This window comes from Copadichromis virginalis, linkage group LG18 (genome assembly GCF_057382275.1).
Source record: "Copadichromis virginalis isolate Kocher_CV1m ecotype Utaka linkage group LG18, C_Virginalis_male_GT1.1, whole genome shotgun sequence".
NCBI classification, from domain to species: domain Eukaryota; kingdom Metazoa; phylum Chordata; class Actinopteri; order Cichliformes; family Cichlidae; genus Copadichromis; species Copadichromis virginalis.
Window position 1 is genome coordinate 18,110,069 of NC_140635.1, and position 15,450 is coordinate 18,125,518.

General features: G+C 38.8%; 1 pseudogene; it reads right to left on the reverse strand.

Moving 5' to 3' along the window:
- Positions 1–2,944: 2,944 nt before the first annotated feature.
- LOC146687636 (uncharacterized) lies at positions 2,945–3,882 on the reverse strand (annotated as a pseudogene).
- Positions 3,883–15,450: the final 11,568 nt, after the last annotated feature.

Genomic DNA, 15,450 nt, shown 5'->3' on the forward strand with positions numbered 1-15,450 from the left:
TAAAATTTGAACAAACCAGAAATGGAGAAGGTTTGTCTTCAACACTGGAGCCAACATTTCACAGTTTCACTACAGCTCGGAGAGTGGCTGGCCATTGTTTGTAGAAAAGCCCACCACTTCTATTCAAACTACTACAGGAACATGCTAGAAACCAAAGCGATCATTAGGAAGTTTTTGCTAACTGGTTGGAGAACCTGACCCATTTGTTGTGCCGCATGACTGGGATTTTAGAAAATTCTTTGCAGCAACTGCCATTGTCCTCCAGCAGCCACTTGCAGTCAGGTAATATTCATTTTTCCTTCACAGCCAATTGTTACCAGATGGTTGCATTGATCCTGCATTGTTACCACAATATTCACATATTCACAAGGCCAGATAAGTTAACTTCACATAGTTAGTAGGTAGGTCAGGTATCTTTTGGTATGTTTTCAGGCATCTCATTTTGTTATGGTATTTTGCTTTGGCCTAGAGAAGAAAAAAAAAAGCTTTGCTGAAATGGACTCATGGGGTGGGTTAAAATAAATTCTTTGTTAAAGTTAGGAGACATAATGCATACTGAACAACTCATGCTGTAGACAGTTATGTCTTACCAGAAATGCAGAATATTTTTTTTTCATTCTGTGCACCTTTAGCGCCATTGTGCTATGCCATTTGCCTGAGCACCATAAAAGCCATCCATGTGTTGGGTGAATAAACCAAGGTTGGGCTTGTAAAAGGCAGAAAACTCTTAAGCTGCCATTCAGACACGTAAGACTTCAGCACCTGTCAAGGGGTTACTTAAGTGTCAGCCTGTAACCACGCAGCTAGCCTATCCTACATGGTGCTTCGTGTTATTTAGTACTTTATCCTGCGTGAGGCCATTGTGCCTTCTATTCAGAACAGAGTAGCACTCCATCTCTCATTTGAAATATTGGGCTGGGAGATGCTCTTGCCCCCCAGGCACGACTGTATTTCAAAAACTGAAATTTGAGTGAGTTTTTCTGAAGTTCCCTGTGGTGCTGTTCTTTTGGACCGCAACAGGCCACAAATCTGGCAGGAGCAGCTTTTGCTCAGTGAAAATACAGAGGAGCATCTACCCATTAAAGCACAAGAGGAATTTGGTTAGAGAAGGAATGCAATAAAGTATAAAAGAAAGCCAAATTTGACTTTACACAAAGGATCTAAGAATGTCACAGAACCAGAAGAGGGATATAAAGGAACAAATAGATCACAATCTTCTTATTTATGGGTTATAAAGAAAGGAGTGGTCACATCCTGCAATAGGGTGTTGGTTATCGCATAACATAGGAATTTTCTTTCTGCAGACTTCAAAGAAATGCACTGCACATAAGATCTTGCAATTTGTTAATGCTAATTTCCAACTGATTTAGAAAACACATTTGTTTTGGCAGTTTTATTACTTGTTATTTGCATGTGAATTAATATGTTATAACATACCACCCTCCCTTTTGAAAATCTGCAACACTGACAACTGAGAGAATTATAATGGAAGGCTTAAAACATCTGGACATTTGGGATTACTTAGCTCCTTTGTTTAGTCTAGTTGAAAAATGGCTTAAATACTGGGTAATGTAACAAAAATCCCATTGCTGGGAAACACTAAAATCTTGTTTATTGGCAACAATCATATGTATCCAATTACTGTTTTTAAGAATAATAACATTTTAAAGGAAAGATAAAACAAAAGGCTGTCAAAATGTGAGTCTTGATTAAGAAGGCTTAGGGATCAGTGGTTGAGACTGTGACTCTCTTACAACCAGTTTACCAGATCCGTCACTCCAGGTTTTTGCATTTCACACATGACATTCTTTCAATACTAGTTTTTAAATCCCATTCCTCAAACAGAAGCACTTTGCAGTCTCGACTTGTAAATTCCTCTGCTCTGGCTTTAAATGCATCTCAGTGCTTTGAAAATGAATAGACCACCATGTGCTTGGAACATACCTTCGCTTGCAACAGGTTCTCCTTTTTTTCTGAGTCCTACCCAAACACTCACCCACTTACTCCTCTCCACTCTGTGACCAGAATAGCAGCAGCAAAGTGACATTGACGAGCCCTCTGGGCCTGCAGGCTGACGCTAGCCCACCCTGAGATGGGGCTGGTGGAGGACCACCCCGGCACTCAGCTAAGCCCAGGGTGCCTGGGCCAATTTATGACACCTACAAGGCGAGATTGCAATGTAGACACTTCAGAAAGCAAGTGGCTGAGTCATTTTTTGATTGTTTTAAAAGGCAAAACATTGCTTTATTCCTGTTCCAGCAATCACACTTGTGTCGTCTTGTAATGTATTATTACTCTTCCAGGCCACTTTTGGTGACTTATAGCTCAAAGTTGTGCTACAAATATTTGTCAAGCAGTTTTACACATTTTTAAACAATCCATTATTTTCATATAATGTTCCCTGGCCAGTTTGCTTACTACAACTTGCTAGTACCAGGTTGGGACCCTTTTACCTCCTGAACTGCTTTAATTCTTTATGGCACTGATTCAACAAGGTGCTGGAAACATTCCTCAGAGATTCTGGTTCCTGTTGACGTGATAGCATCACACAGTTGCAGATTTCTTAGTTGTACATCCATAATGGGAATCTCCCAATTACACCACATCCCAAAAATCTCTTGACTGTGGAAGTCAGGTAAGTACAATACAACTCAATGCCATGGTCAAGAAACCAGTTTGAGATTATGTGACATTATGCTGTAAGAAGCCAACAGAAGATGGGTATATGGAGATAGTCAGCAACAATATTGTTTAAACAATGCTCAGTTGATACTGAGTATTGTTTAAACAATGCTCAGTTGATACTGAGGGGCCCCAAGTGTGCCAAAAATGTCACCCACATCGTTACATCACCATGAGCCTAAACTGTTGATACAAGACAGCACAAATCCACACTTTCATGCTGTTTGTGCCAAATTCTGACTGTGCTATCTGGCTTCTTTCTTCATCCTGGCGTTGTTCCCGCTGGTGCAGGATCCGCTCTTTGGCAAAGGTTTCTCCATTTGGTTCTGTCCAAGGCATCCTCAGGTGATGTGTTGACAGTCTTAATGTCCTCCTTAATTTTCTCCATCCTATCTTCGGTCTGCCTCGAGGCCAGCATCCTTCTGGGTCGATCGTCATAGCCGTTTTTGCTAGAGTTCTCATCGCTTTGAATCACGTGTCCATACCACCTCAGGCGACTCAGAGACTCAAGCATCTTTTCCTTAATTGGGGCTACGCCTAGTCGCTTCCGTATGTCTTTGTTCGTAACACGGTCCCGTCTTGTAATTCCCAGGCTCCATCGGAGCATGCGCATCTCCATGGTGTTTAGGGCCTGTTCATGTGTGGTCAATGCGGGCCAACATGCGGAGCCGTACAGGGCTATAAGGCGGACCACTGTTTTGTAGATTTTTCCCTTGAGTCGATCTGGCATTCTTCTGTTGCAAAGGACACCGGTGACCTGTCACCATTTTAACCAGGCTGCATTTATTCGTGCTCGGTCATCGGAGGTGATATTTCCATCGTAGCTGATGACTGAGCCCAAGTAGCGGAACTCTTCTGTCTTCTTCAACTTTTCGTTGTCAATTATGATGGTGCCATCAGTTTGGGGGCCTCCTTCCAGGTATTTGGTTTTTTTTTCGTGTTGAGCCGCATACCATATTCATCGAACCAGTGTTGAGTCGGCGTTTGGGTCTCTTCTCTGTCTTTGCTGGCGAGGAATATGTCATCGGCAAAGAGGAGAGACCATGGATGAGGTAACTGGAGGTTGGCCGTGATGGTATCCATACATAGAATGAAGAGGAGGGGTGACAGAGCTGATCCTTGGTGGACACCAACACTAACTGGGAAGGGAGGTGATAGTCCAGCGGTGCATCGGACTGAACTGGTGACGTTGTCATAGAGGAGCTGTGCTATCTGACTTGCACTGGAAATCAAGACTCAGTTTTTAACTTCATAATGTGTATTTATTAGCATGCTATTATACTTATGTATTGTTTATGTCTAGCATATTTGGGGATACTGTTGGAATTTCTGAAATTCTCTCTGGGGATGAATAAAGTATGAATCTATCTATCTGAACACCAAACTATGCCTGTTTCCTATTGTTAGCTGACAGGTATGGCACCCAGTGTGGTCTTCTGCTGCTGTAGCCTATCTGCCTTAAGGTTCAATGTACTGTGCATTTAGAGATACTCTTTTGCGTACTTGGTTGTTATCTGAGTTACTGTTGGCTTCCTATCAGCTTTATGCAGTCCGACCATTTTCCTCTTACCTCTGACATCAACAAGGCATTTTCCCCCTAAGGACTGCCACTCAGTCGATATTTTCTCTTTTCTGGATCCTTTTCTGTAAACCCTAGAGATGGTTATCCCAGCAGATAAGCCTGTCTGTCACCAACAGCCACACCACATTCAAAGTCATTTGTATCATGTTTCTTCCCCATTCTCATGCTCAGATTGAACTTCAGCAGATGGAAAATGAAGTTGCGAACATGTGATTGGCTGATTAGATATTTGCATAATGAGCAGTTGAACAAGTGTAACTAATGAACTGGCCAGTGGCTGTGTATGTTAGCTATTGTCCATTGATATTTTATATTTATTGTACATGGATCAAATATATACACAAACAGACAAGCACAGGTGGTTTATGCGTTATTAGTTTTACAGTCCAGTTCATTACTGGCTATGGTGGGCCATTCAGATCAATTTTATATATAAGAGCACAGTATGTGTTGAATTGAAATCGAAAGTTCCACAAAAAAAGGGTGTTGGTCTAGCTTGCTGGGTTGAGCAGGCGATTCATATTGATTGATTGAATCTTTATTTTGAACATGTTGAAAAAGTATAAAAAAAAAAAAATAGAATTAAAAGAGACAAATGAACAAAGCAAACAAAAGGAAAACGAGCAACCACAACTCCAAATAACGTCCATGTTCAAAAAGGAGCAGGAAGAAGCATAAGCATATGCTGCAAGGATATTGCAGAGGCCTGGGTTTGAATCCACCCTGAAGCCATTTGCTTTGTGTCTTCCCCCTGCTGTCTCCAAGGTTTCCTGTCATCGCCAAAAATGAACATGTTAAGAATTAGTAAATTAACTGTATTTCACTTTGCTGCTGCCAGGTACATAATACATTACATGTCAGTGGCGCTTATTTGACTGTCTGCCACTCCAATTACCAGCAACTCAACTCAAAACTGAAAATGCTAGTCACGTATTAGTAAGCAATACACATTTACCAGTTCGTGCAATGATACAGGCCATTAACCTTAGTTGAATTTATGACCTCTAGATATATGAAGTTCAGCTTAATTACAAACACACACAAAAAAATATGACTCAATCGATTCTGATGACATGTGCAGTTTAATGTAACATGTATGAGGATAGGTTTGCATTTAAGCCTAATGCAATGGTATCTTAGTCTCCACTGATTCTGATTATTCCTGTAAGTCAATTAAATGTAGCCCAATGAGATATTTCAAACTGTCATTAAATAATCTAAAAATAATCCTATACTAATGCTTTACTGTTATTATTAGTAAATCCTGAAATGTATTAATTGCAGTGACTCTTCAAAGGTATAGGCAGTAATCAGAAGCACCCCTCCAGTCTGACTGAACAAAAGCAGTGAAATTAAGACCAGACCAGGCTGTGGACAAGGCTTAATCCACAGCAGACTCTCCCCTCAGCTCGAATAAAGCTTTGCAGCACAGCTCTCCACTACGTCTGCTTGCTCTGGTAACAAGCCTCTTCTGTGACTGGGGAAGAAAAAAAAAACACAAGTAAGGGAAAGGTAGGGATAACCTTGCTCCCTTCCTCTTCAAATAGAGGCATGCTGAGCTTCATTGGAAACGGTGGTGGTAGAGGTACACTGGGGAGCATTTGAGTCCCTCTCCCCTTCAATCCTTAGTTTTTAACCAGCATGTTCTACGAGTCAGTGTGCACGACAAGCCAAAAAAGGTCATGAGGAATGTCAGCCTAGAAACAGAAAATCACCTCTACCAAGACCAAACTGTTCCAGAGGACTGGCTTGCATTCCACAGCAACTCTGAGTGATTTATTGCATCTCACCCCTCCCCAAAAAAAGTCTCCCAAAAAGACATCTAGCTACACAGCTGGTTAATGCCAACTGGTTGTGACTTGTGATGAGTAATGACATCCCTTTGAGTCAGTAGCTTTGTTCTGCCGTGTCTGGATGATGGATCATTCTTTTAAACTTGTTCTCAAGATGTGCAGATTATCCGTTTCATAACATTCATTTTTTCTAAAGAGAGGCGAGAACTATAAGAAGTAATTTCTCCCTCCGTTAGGTCCGTGGTGTTATCACGTTTCTGCGAAGCACGAGTCGAAGCCGTAGTTGTCCACTTTTCACTGTGCTCATCAACAGTAGATCCAGGGTCCATACAAACCCAATTAAGAATCAATTTGAGCCAGTGTCAGACAGTCTGGCGCCTGGAGAGGGGTAAATGCTTTTAATATGAACATTTTATCGTTGTCTCACAGTTCTTCCATCGTCTAACAGTCTGGCATGTGTAAAGTATCTGTCATGAAGCCTTGTGCTTGAATCCTACCACAGTAGTACGTCCACAGAACTCAACACATGGCATGCACATGAAAGGAAAGGTAGAAAAACTGATATGTGAAACAATCCTGTTTGAAAGGCATAAATCATAGAATTTGCCAGAAGCCGTGATTGGCGTATTTATTCTGCCTGCTGTTCAGACTCAATTTACTTTCAGGACGAATGCCATGGCGTGAAATGCATTCTTGAATTATGTCAAACATGTTTGACTTGGGTCCAGATTGATACGGTCGCCATGACATCCTAGCTGCTCTTATCTGGAAAAAACCAGATAAAAAAGTAAATCCCTCCTCTGCTTCCTCCCACCTCACATCTATCACAGCTCAAACATCAGTGAGAATAATAGAGTTGATTATTTATAGAAAATGCATATTTTAGCTCTTTGCCGTTAATGTAATTATGATGATAGTAGAATCAGGACAGGCTGCAGAAATATACAGCAAGGTGCTGCCGAACAACCGTATTCGGTACTCAGTGTGTTAAAGCCAATTGGTGCCGTTTATAGAGGAGCTATAAAATTAGTTTATGCCAGGTGGCACACCGTACATGTAGCTTCAATCTTTTTGTAGAACTTCAGATAACAACAAGAGCAGGCAATGAGAACAAGATGCCTGAAACCTGTACCACAACAGTCTCTTTAGGGCATCTCACTCAGTACTGACCTGTGGCTATGAAATGCTGTGATTATCACTTTAGTCAATGCTGCACAGAAAGGAGCTGTGCAGAGATGATGGCCTCTAAGAGATGAGTGGTAGTCAAAGAAGCATGTTGTTTTCTTGATTTCACTTGAGCACGAAGGTAATTTTCACACAAAGCTTCCTACAGGCAGGGATGGTTTTCATGCAGTTATTGATTGACCAATTAGGATCGCTTATTGACTAGATGCATACAATTTGGCAAAAGAAAAAGCTAATGAGATATTTTACCCACTGTTATACATTTCTATTTCTAATATGGTGTTAACTGACATATTTTTGATTAATCTGTCTTGAAAAGTATCTACTGAAAACATGCTTTTGATACCCAGTGGTCAAGTTAACTAGTTCTCCCGTTGATGGTAGACTTTAACTAAAACACTAAACATTGTGGTTTTTGGGTCCATATCCAAAACTAAGTAGAAAGAATTACTGCAGTGAAAAGAACCATTTATAGAAATGTAAAAGCATGAAAGCAAAAATGTAAGCCACCTCACTAAATACACACTTGGGAGAGCCCTTCGATCATCAAGTAAAGTCTCTACACTAGACCGAAAATAAATTGTAAATCAAATTATTGTGCATTCAGTTGTTATTGTCCCACTCTCAGAAATTCTTTTCCAAATGATGTAAGCTTTTCTACAACATCATTTTCTTTTAAAAGTAGAGAAAAAACATTCAACAACTTTAAATTTATATCTTTTCCACAGCAGGCTTTTTGTTGCATTCATGCTGTATCATTTAAATGGTTATTATGTGCAGCTGAGTGGGTAGAACCGCTCGTATAATCTTGTTTTTAGTTATCCGGATGGTCAGACATATTGTAAATTTATGACACAGATGATATCTCCCAGATGGTGAGGAGATATGTACACATGCCAACCAACTGGATGGGTGCAAAAGTTCTAATAGTTTTGAGTCTTCCTATAAAACTTAATTTATTACACAATTTAAGTTTATGAAGTCTGTTTAAAAAAAAAGCCTAGATTAATCAACATTCATTTATTAACAATAAATTAGATTTGTTTTATATATTTCTGATATATCTGTCCTGGTGCAGATGTAGTCCTTTTAAAAGTAGAAAATAATCCTTGGACGTATTAAAATATTATATTTCTTTCTTGGTACTATTTGACATGAACTCTGGTTTTAGTTAAAGTTAATCGCTAAATTCTTTTAAATAGAACAAAGGATTATGCTGGTTTGCATTTTTTTTCCTTTGGCAGTTAATAGTCACCCCTCCCCCCTTAAAAAAATAATGATAATTTATGGTGTTCCCCAAGGAACAGTTGTGGGGCCTTTACTTTTTTTATTTTATGCATTTTATCCCCAGATAGTGCTATCAGGGGGTTTCTTTTCACAGCTGTACGGGTCCAGCCGATGCTTCTTTTAGATGTAGTTTAGATATCTGTGCTTGTACCCCCATAAAACCTTTTACAAGTCTACCAGGATTTCTCTGAGTGACACAGAGAGACTAACGTATGCTTTTATTTCTCAAAGGCGAGCATTTTGTAAAGCTATCCTATCTGGTCTACCCCCAAAATGCTATAAATCAGTTGCAATAGATTTAGAACTGTGCCGCACAGGTGCTGACAGGGATCACAAGGAGAGAACATACTGCACTAAGTCTTTACATTAGTTGCCTGTCAGTTTCCGTATTGATTTTAAAGTTGTGTTACTTTAAAGAACTTTCAGGTTTCACATCAGCCTACATGTCTGACATACCATGGACCAGGATGGTCTCTCAGGACTTCTAGCAGCAGTGTTTTAGTTGTTCCAAAGCTCAGGACAGAAACTTTTGTTTTAGTTTTTATGCTCTGAGCTGTTGGGACAGACACACTAATATATTATGAAGATTTTTAAAAATATTGTTTTATATCAAATTAATTCATTTTTATTCATATTTTAGCACCTCTCACTGATATTATTGTGTTTATTTTGTAAGTTTTATTACTTTATTACCTGCAAAGCACTCTGAAATGTACTAACCAGCATAACAAATACTTTACTAATAAAGCCACTGATTTAAATCCAATAATGCAATCTACTGAGTTAATTATAAAACTAGGTCTACACTCTTTGTTTGTGTCTGTTTTCATTTGGCAATGAACTGCTCCAAATATATAACACAACAGCACTTGCTAATTTAGGCTATTTATCTGGTGTCAGTTCAAGGTTAGCACTAGAGCTAATCACAGATATAATGACAAAATACAGTGAGGTATCCTTTAGCATCGTGTATGCTACACTACAAAACACCTCCCATTTAATTCAGCTGAAGTCTAGTGGTGAACACGAATAAACTATTCATATATTATCAGAGATGGGACGTAATTTAGCACAAATGCACTGTTGCTGTACTTAAGTAGAATTTTCAGGTATCTACTTGGAGTATTTATTTTTCTTAAAATGATTTACTTTTCCTGCCTACTCTTGACATTTTCAAAACGTGTTCGTTACTTTATGTTGAAGACAAGCCTTCAAATATCAAAGCTATTTGGTCCTAAATGGAGGGAACAATAACATAAGAGACAATCCTGTTGGTGTATCCATCACCTAAGATTAAAGAGGCAAAACATATAGTTTATGTATCATCTTTACTCAGGGGTTAGGTTGGGTCAGAACGATCTAGAGTTCCATTTATTTTTGGTGCAGAAATTTGTGGTTGCAGAACTTCAACATCTAGCTAGTGCCACAGAAGAAGAGCTAAAGGGAGTAAAATGTGTTTTTTAAGTGTCAGGTAATTTTAAATGCATCATTTCTATCAGCTCAACAAATATCAGCAAGCCTACAAAATGTTTGTGTGCAGTTTGATGCACAGTGTGTCTGCTAGCTTAAGGCACAGCCTCTGTATTTCCCAGGGCGAGAAAAGAGTGAGCGATAACTTCACTCAGAGATGGAGAAAGATGTAAGAAAGACAGGACAGGAGAGGAAGAAGAGAGGTTAGATTTAAAGGTAAGGACCGCTCGGTGACATTTGATAAACTGGAATTTTAAAGCTTGTAATGGCTTCATTTTTTTGAATCTTGCACCAGATCTTTATATGATGTGAAGTTATGTTTTTTCATGTTGTGAAACATCCTGCAAACCAAACTAATGTTTCTGCTATCATCCTGTTATTGCAGTACTGGTTGTGGTGTTCATGGCCAGTTAGGTCACATCAAGTGTAGCAGAGATCAATTTCAATTTCAGCTAATGATGGTTAAATTCATTCACTGAAATCAATCTTATATACTGTGTAGTATAAAGACAGAATAAGCAGTATACTGTCAGTGTAAAGGGTGGAAATCAGCCAAGATGACATCTGCTTAAATCTTCCCCTGACTATACTTTATGTTTAGGTGTGGAGGCAAAAAAAAAAAGTTTTATTCCCATGTCTTAATATAATTTTATTATGATACTGATAAAAGGTTCAGTCATCTTTGCAGAAAAATAGCTGGTGGAAATGTCAATGTGGAAAACAAACTGAGATATACTGACTGTGTTATTCAAAGGCTGCATGAAAATGCTCAGCAGTTTAGTGCAGGATAAACAGTTTAGATTGCTGTATTGTGTTGAATTTACTGTAAAGCACTGCAATGGACTGGTGCACAGCAGTTGTGGTGTTTATCATCAGAACTACTTTTCACTCTTGTATTTTGGGTGCATTTCAGAGTCTGTACTTTTTCAGTTTACTGACTTACTTGAGTAAAGAAGTCAAATCAGTGCTTTTTTAACACAGGTGTCAGTGCTTCTACTTAAGCAAAGCACGTCTGTACCTTTGCCACCTCTGTGTATTATTGCTCTTCTTGTGCAGAATTAGCCAACAATCCAATATTTGTAGCCAGGTGCATTCATTTTGTTGGACAAAAGGCTAATTTGAAATTGTGTTTATACAAAGGAAAATTCAGAAGTTGTTATTTTTGCCGTCTTTGGACCTGCAAGAAAGCCTAGCAGGAGAGTCAGAGTTAGTACATGGTCGTATGAGGATCAGCCAAGTTTAATCAGCCAAGTGAAAACACCTGTGTAGGGCTTATTAAAATGACACAGTGTTCAGATATATTCCATGCTGCAGCTTTTCAGAAAGGCTTATAAAAGCTTCACATTTTTGAGAAATAAATTGCGGATGCTAATTGAACCGAAGCTAGCATGGAAAGAGGTGGATGTTGCCTCAAAGTCCCACCTCACTTCAAGGCTAGCTGTGTTCCTCCTGCTTCTATTCCACTTTGCATTTTTGCATAATGGGTTTATTGCAACCAATTTTCCCTGTGAGCTGCTTTGCAAATTATTGACTTCCAACAAGCCGTGAGTGGATAATATCTTCCTGTTTGGTGGATTTATTATTTATTGCGTCTCTGTTTGTGTCAGTGTAACCGTATGGCATGTGTCTGTGCTTCAGGTACCAAAAATAGAGGCAGTCCCAGAACAGCAGCTTGAGTGACAGGATTCCTTTCAGTGGCACGCAAAGATGTCCCATTTCCCTATTCCCTAAAAAGTCAGCAAAGATATCTCAAAAATGTGTTACTGTATTGCTATTTAAATGATACAACAGCAGAATAAACTGCCTCTATTTGGAGCTAGTTATTTGAAATATATTTTTAGTGCTACGTAGTTTTCTCAGCAGCTCAAATGTGTGAAAAAAGTAACTCATCTTGAATCTGCTACTGTTGTATGGAATCATTAGATTCTATAAATCTTTTCTTTTTCTCTTCCTGTCCTTTCCCCCCCCCCTCCTGTCTGCCTTTTCACGCTGGGACAATGAGCATCTGTTTCCATTTTTCAGCGTTTTAGTCTCTATGTGAAAAAACTTGCTGCACAACAGAGGAACAACACATACAGCTACACATAAGATAAACATTCACCATTGGAAACTAAATTAAAACAAAATGTTCCCGAGTACTTTACCAAGTGCTTAAAAATGCTTGACTATAGATTGAGATGCCTTTTTCAGATAACCTTGTTTTCTGGGCTGGGACACAGTGATATTTTTGGAGCAAATTCACCCAGTTGGAAGGCAGTGGCTCTGGTGCATTACGTTTATTTGTTCGGGGTTTTTCCCCATATAAGAGCATTTTTACAGGCTTCCTAAGGACAGAGGAAAGGCAAAGTGTTACGAGCCAAAAAGATCTAGAGTGGAGACAAGTCTGGATCCATGTTGCTTGTCAGATTTTATCTATTGTAGAGAGCTGAATCTGCTTTCTATGCTTGATCTAACTTCTGTCAGTGGAGTTTGCAGCTGACACAAGTCTCACGGGAAACAACTGAGGACTATATAGTTTCACTGTGGTTCTACCAAGAATACAACATAGTTCTGAAACTCAGAGCTTCCTCTAAAGGACCTTTGAAGTATATATCTAAATGAAGGCATCGGTGAGTGAGTGTCACTCTATGTTATGATTCACAATATGCAGCTGCCTGTGTGCTTTTTACTAATTGTTTAGTTGACATTTTTATGTGAGCTGAGTTGCTTGCACATTTCCTTTGTCAAGTTCAAGCTTAGTTGTTACTAAAAAAAAGTAGAAGCATACTTGCTGTTGTAAACCCCTGCAGGTACATTCAGCCAGTAAAGGGCAGGTCTACAAGTAGGTCATTAAACTATTAATTTACTTCCTAATTTATGTTTAGTTAAAGTTTTTGCTAAACATAAATTAGGAAGGCTTCCTCCCCCAAACCAAGAACATTCATGATAGCCTATGTAACCTGTCTAAATTCTGGCTTTTACCCAAAGTACAGTACATGAAGTATATGTATATTTTTATTTTAGTCAGAAGAACTATGCTCATAAGGGAAAGTCACCAGAAAGTCATGAGGTCTGCAGATTTGGTTGAATATGATGGAAACTACCACAAAGAAAATGAAGCAGCAGTATATTCTGAGAAATTGCTGCAGTAATTTTTCATTCTCACACAGGGAGAGAAATATGGTGTGAAGTGACACAGTATATGTAGGTCATGAAACCTTCTAAAATTGTCAGATGTTGCCAATCTATGGTTACATCCAAACTGAAACCCCCAAATTGCTGAAATAACAGTGAAATAAAAGTGAATAGGGGGATATACGCATATATATGACACCTAAAGAACAGAGTTCACCTTCCTTTTATCTGTAACGTATTTACTTAGAAATAAAGTTTGGCCTGTGCAACAATCCTAAACATGCACAGTTGATTATAATATTATTTTTAAGTTTGATTTAAAAGTTTCACACTACTTAGTACATTTAGTTTGACATGTTTTTCACCACCCAGTTAGAAAGTAAAATCACTCTCAATTACAGATGCACCTTTAGAATATAAACTCTCCCACAACATGTCTTTGTCCTGTCTTCCTCCCCTCACCCTGAGACTGTTTCTTTCAGAGGTTTCTTCCTGTTAAAAGGGAGTTTTTCCTTCCCACTGTCACCAAAGAGCTTTTGGGTGTTTCTCTCTATTATTGTAGAGTCTTTACCTTACAATGTAAAGTGTCTTGAGGCAACTGTTGTCATGATTCAATAACATAGAATCAAACTGAAATGAACTGGTATCACCCTTACTCTGCCATCTCATTCAAATATCCAAAACTTTGAGCCGAAAAACAGCAGTATGTCCATTTTTTTTCTACTTACTCTAAATTGAATCATTACCCCATACCAAGTTGAAAACACGTGCTGTATTTCTCCATGGAGGTAAAGGTTTATCACCTTACTTGTCCTTAATTTTGGAAATTACATATTTGCTTTCGTTTGGATGCTCTTAAAAAATGTTTCCTTTGAATCGGGTGGCATAGTTTTCAGATATTTGAAACTAGCTGCTTGGAATCATAGGAAACTGGATGCACAATCTAAATAATGGGTTTAGGAATACACTGTGCAGACTGCAGTCCTAGTCCTCAGTGTGAATTAAGACATTGTCTTGTCATGAATGTAGTAGAGTTCAGTTGTGGTTGAGCTCCTTCCATCACGGAAACTGCCATTATGAGGATCGTGATAATTCCCATCGTCTTTCATGCTGCCCTGTGATTACAGAACTATAGAAAGCTGGTTTGTCCAATAAGCTCGGAAATTAATGCTGAAAAGAATTTCTCCTTGATGCGGAAGAACAGAGAGTGTTTATGTCTGCGTGGAACAAGAGCTTTTAACAAATCCTGAAGAAAATCCTCAAAAAGTCAGTTAAGATCCTTTGATTTTTCCTCTTTTTCTCAATAAATAGCTTTTCCCTTTTCAAGGTTTGAGATCGCCTTTGAATTTGTGGCTTTTGATCTTAATGAGTAAAACCATCTAATAATGACATATTTACCACAGCATTCGCCACAGCATTCCCAGCTACTCTCTTATTTACCGCATGAATGTTTGCTGAAACACCCCACATTATTGCATGAGGTTTTTCACCATAATGTGAATGGCACTTTTGGAGAGGGAACACACAGAATGCATGAGAGGACAAAATCAAAGAAAAGATGTCGAGGTGGAAGGACTTGAATTCTTAAAATGTGCCTCTCTGTGAGGTCGCTGTGGTTGAAAAGCCACAGAAAAGTCTACCACTGGAAGGGAAAAACAATGTAATTATCACTCCTATAATCTAAAATAACATCTAAAAATTTAATTCGCAGGAAATGGATTTGAGGTTGTTTTATAATGCCGTTGTTTCCTTTAATTTTAAAGTAGAGAAATCAGCAACGCAGGTACGGTTTTATAGCGTCGGATTAGTTGCAGCTAAACAAATGAAATGCATACACACAACATAACCACAAAGCTGAAGTACGGTATGTGTACTGATCAAAGTAAACCATGCCTGTGCTTGTTTGTTGATTAAGCTGCATTGAAGAGGGAAGCAGTAACCTAGCAATCATGAGCGATCCTGTAATGTGTACAGAGTATGCCTGGATGGTAGTAATTCTCTCCTTTGCTAATTAACAGCAAATGAGCAAGCAAGAGCTATAGTGAAAAGTAGCTAAGCTATGGCAAAACGTCAGCAGCCTATACAGGAAAGAAAAAAAAGAGCACATTGTTTTTGCTTTAATTTTAGCCTGGCTTAAACTGAACATTCATAAAGACCTGTAATTTACAGCATGGACACTGCTCCGATCTCTCACTGTGAAATGTATTTACACCCTTTAGATGAGTCAGCAGCAACACTGAGACTTGCTTCTTTCTTCTTCTTTTTTTTACTGCTTTTGTTTTATAACTCAGGGCTTTGATTGCACATTGAATACGGGCAAGAACGACAGGCTCCAGC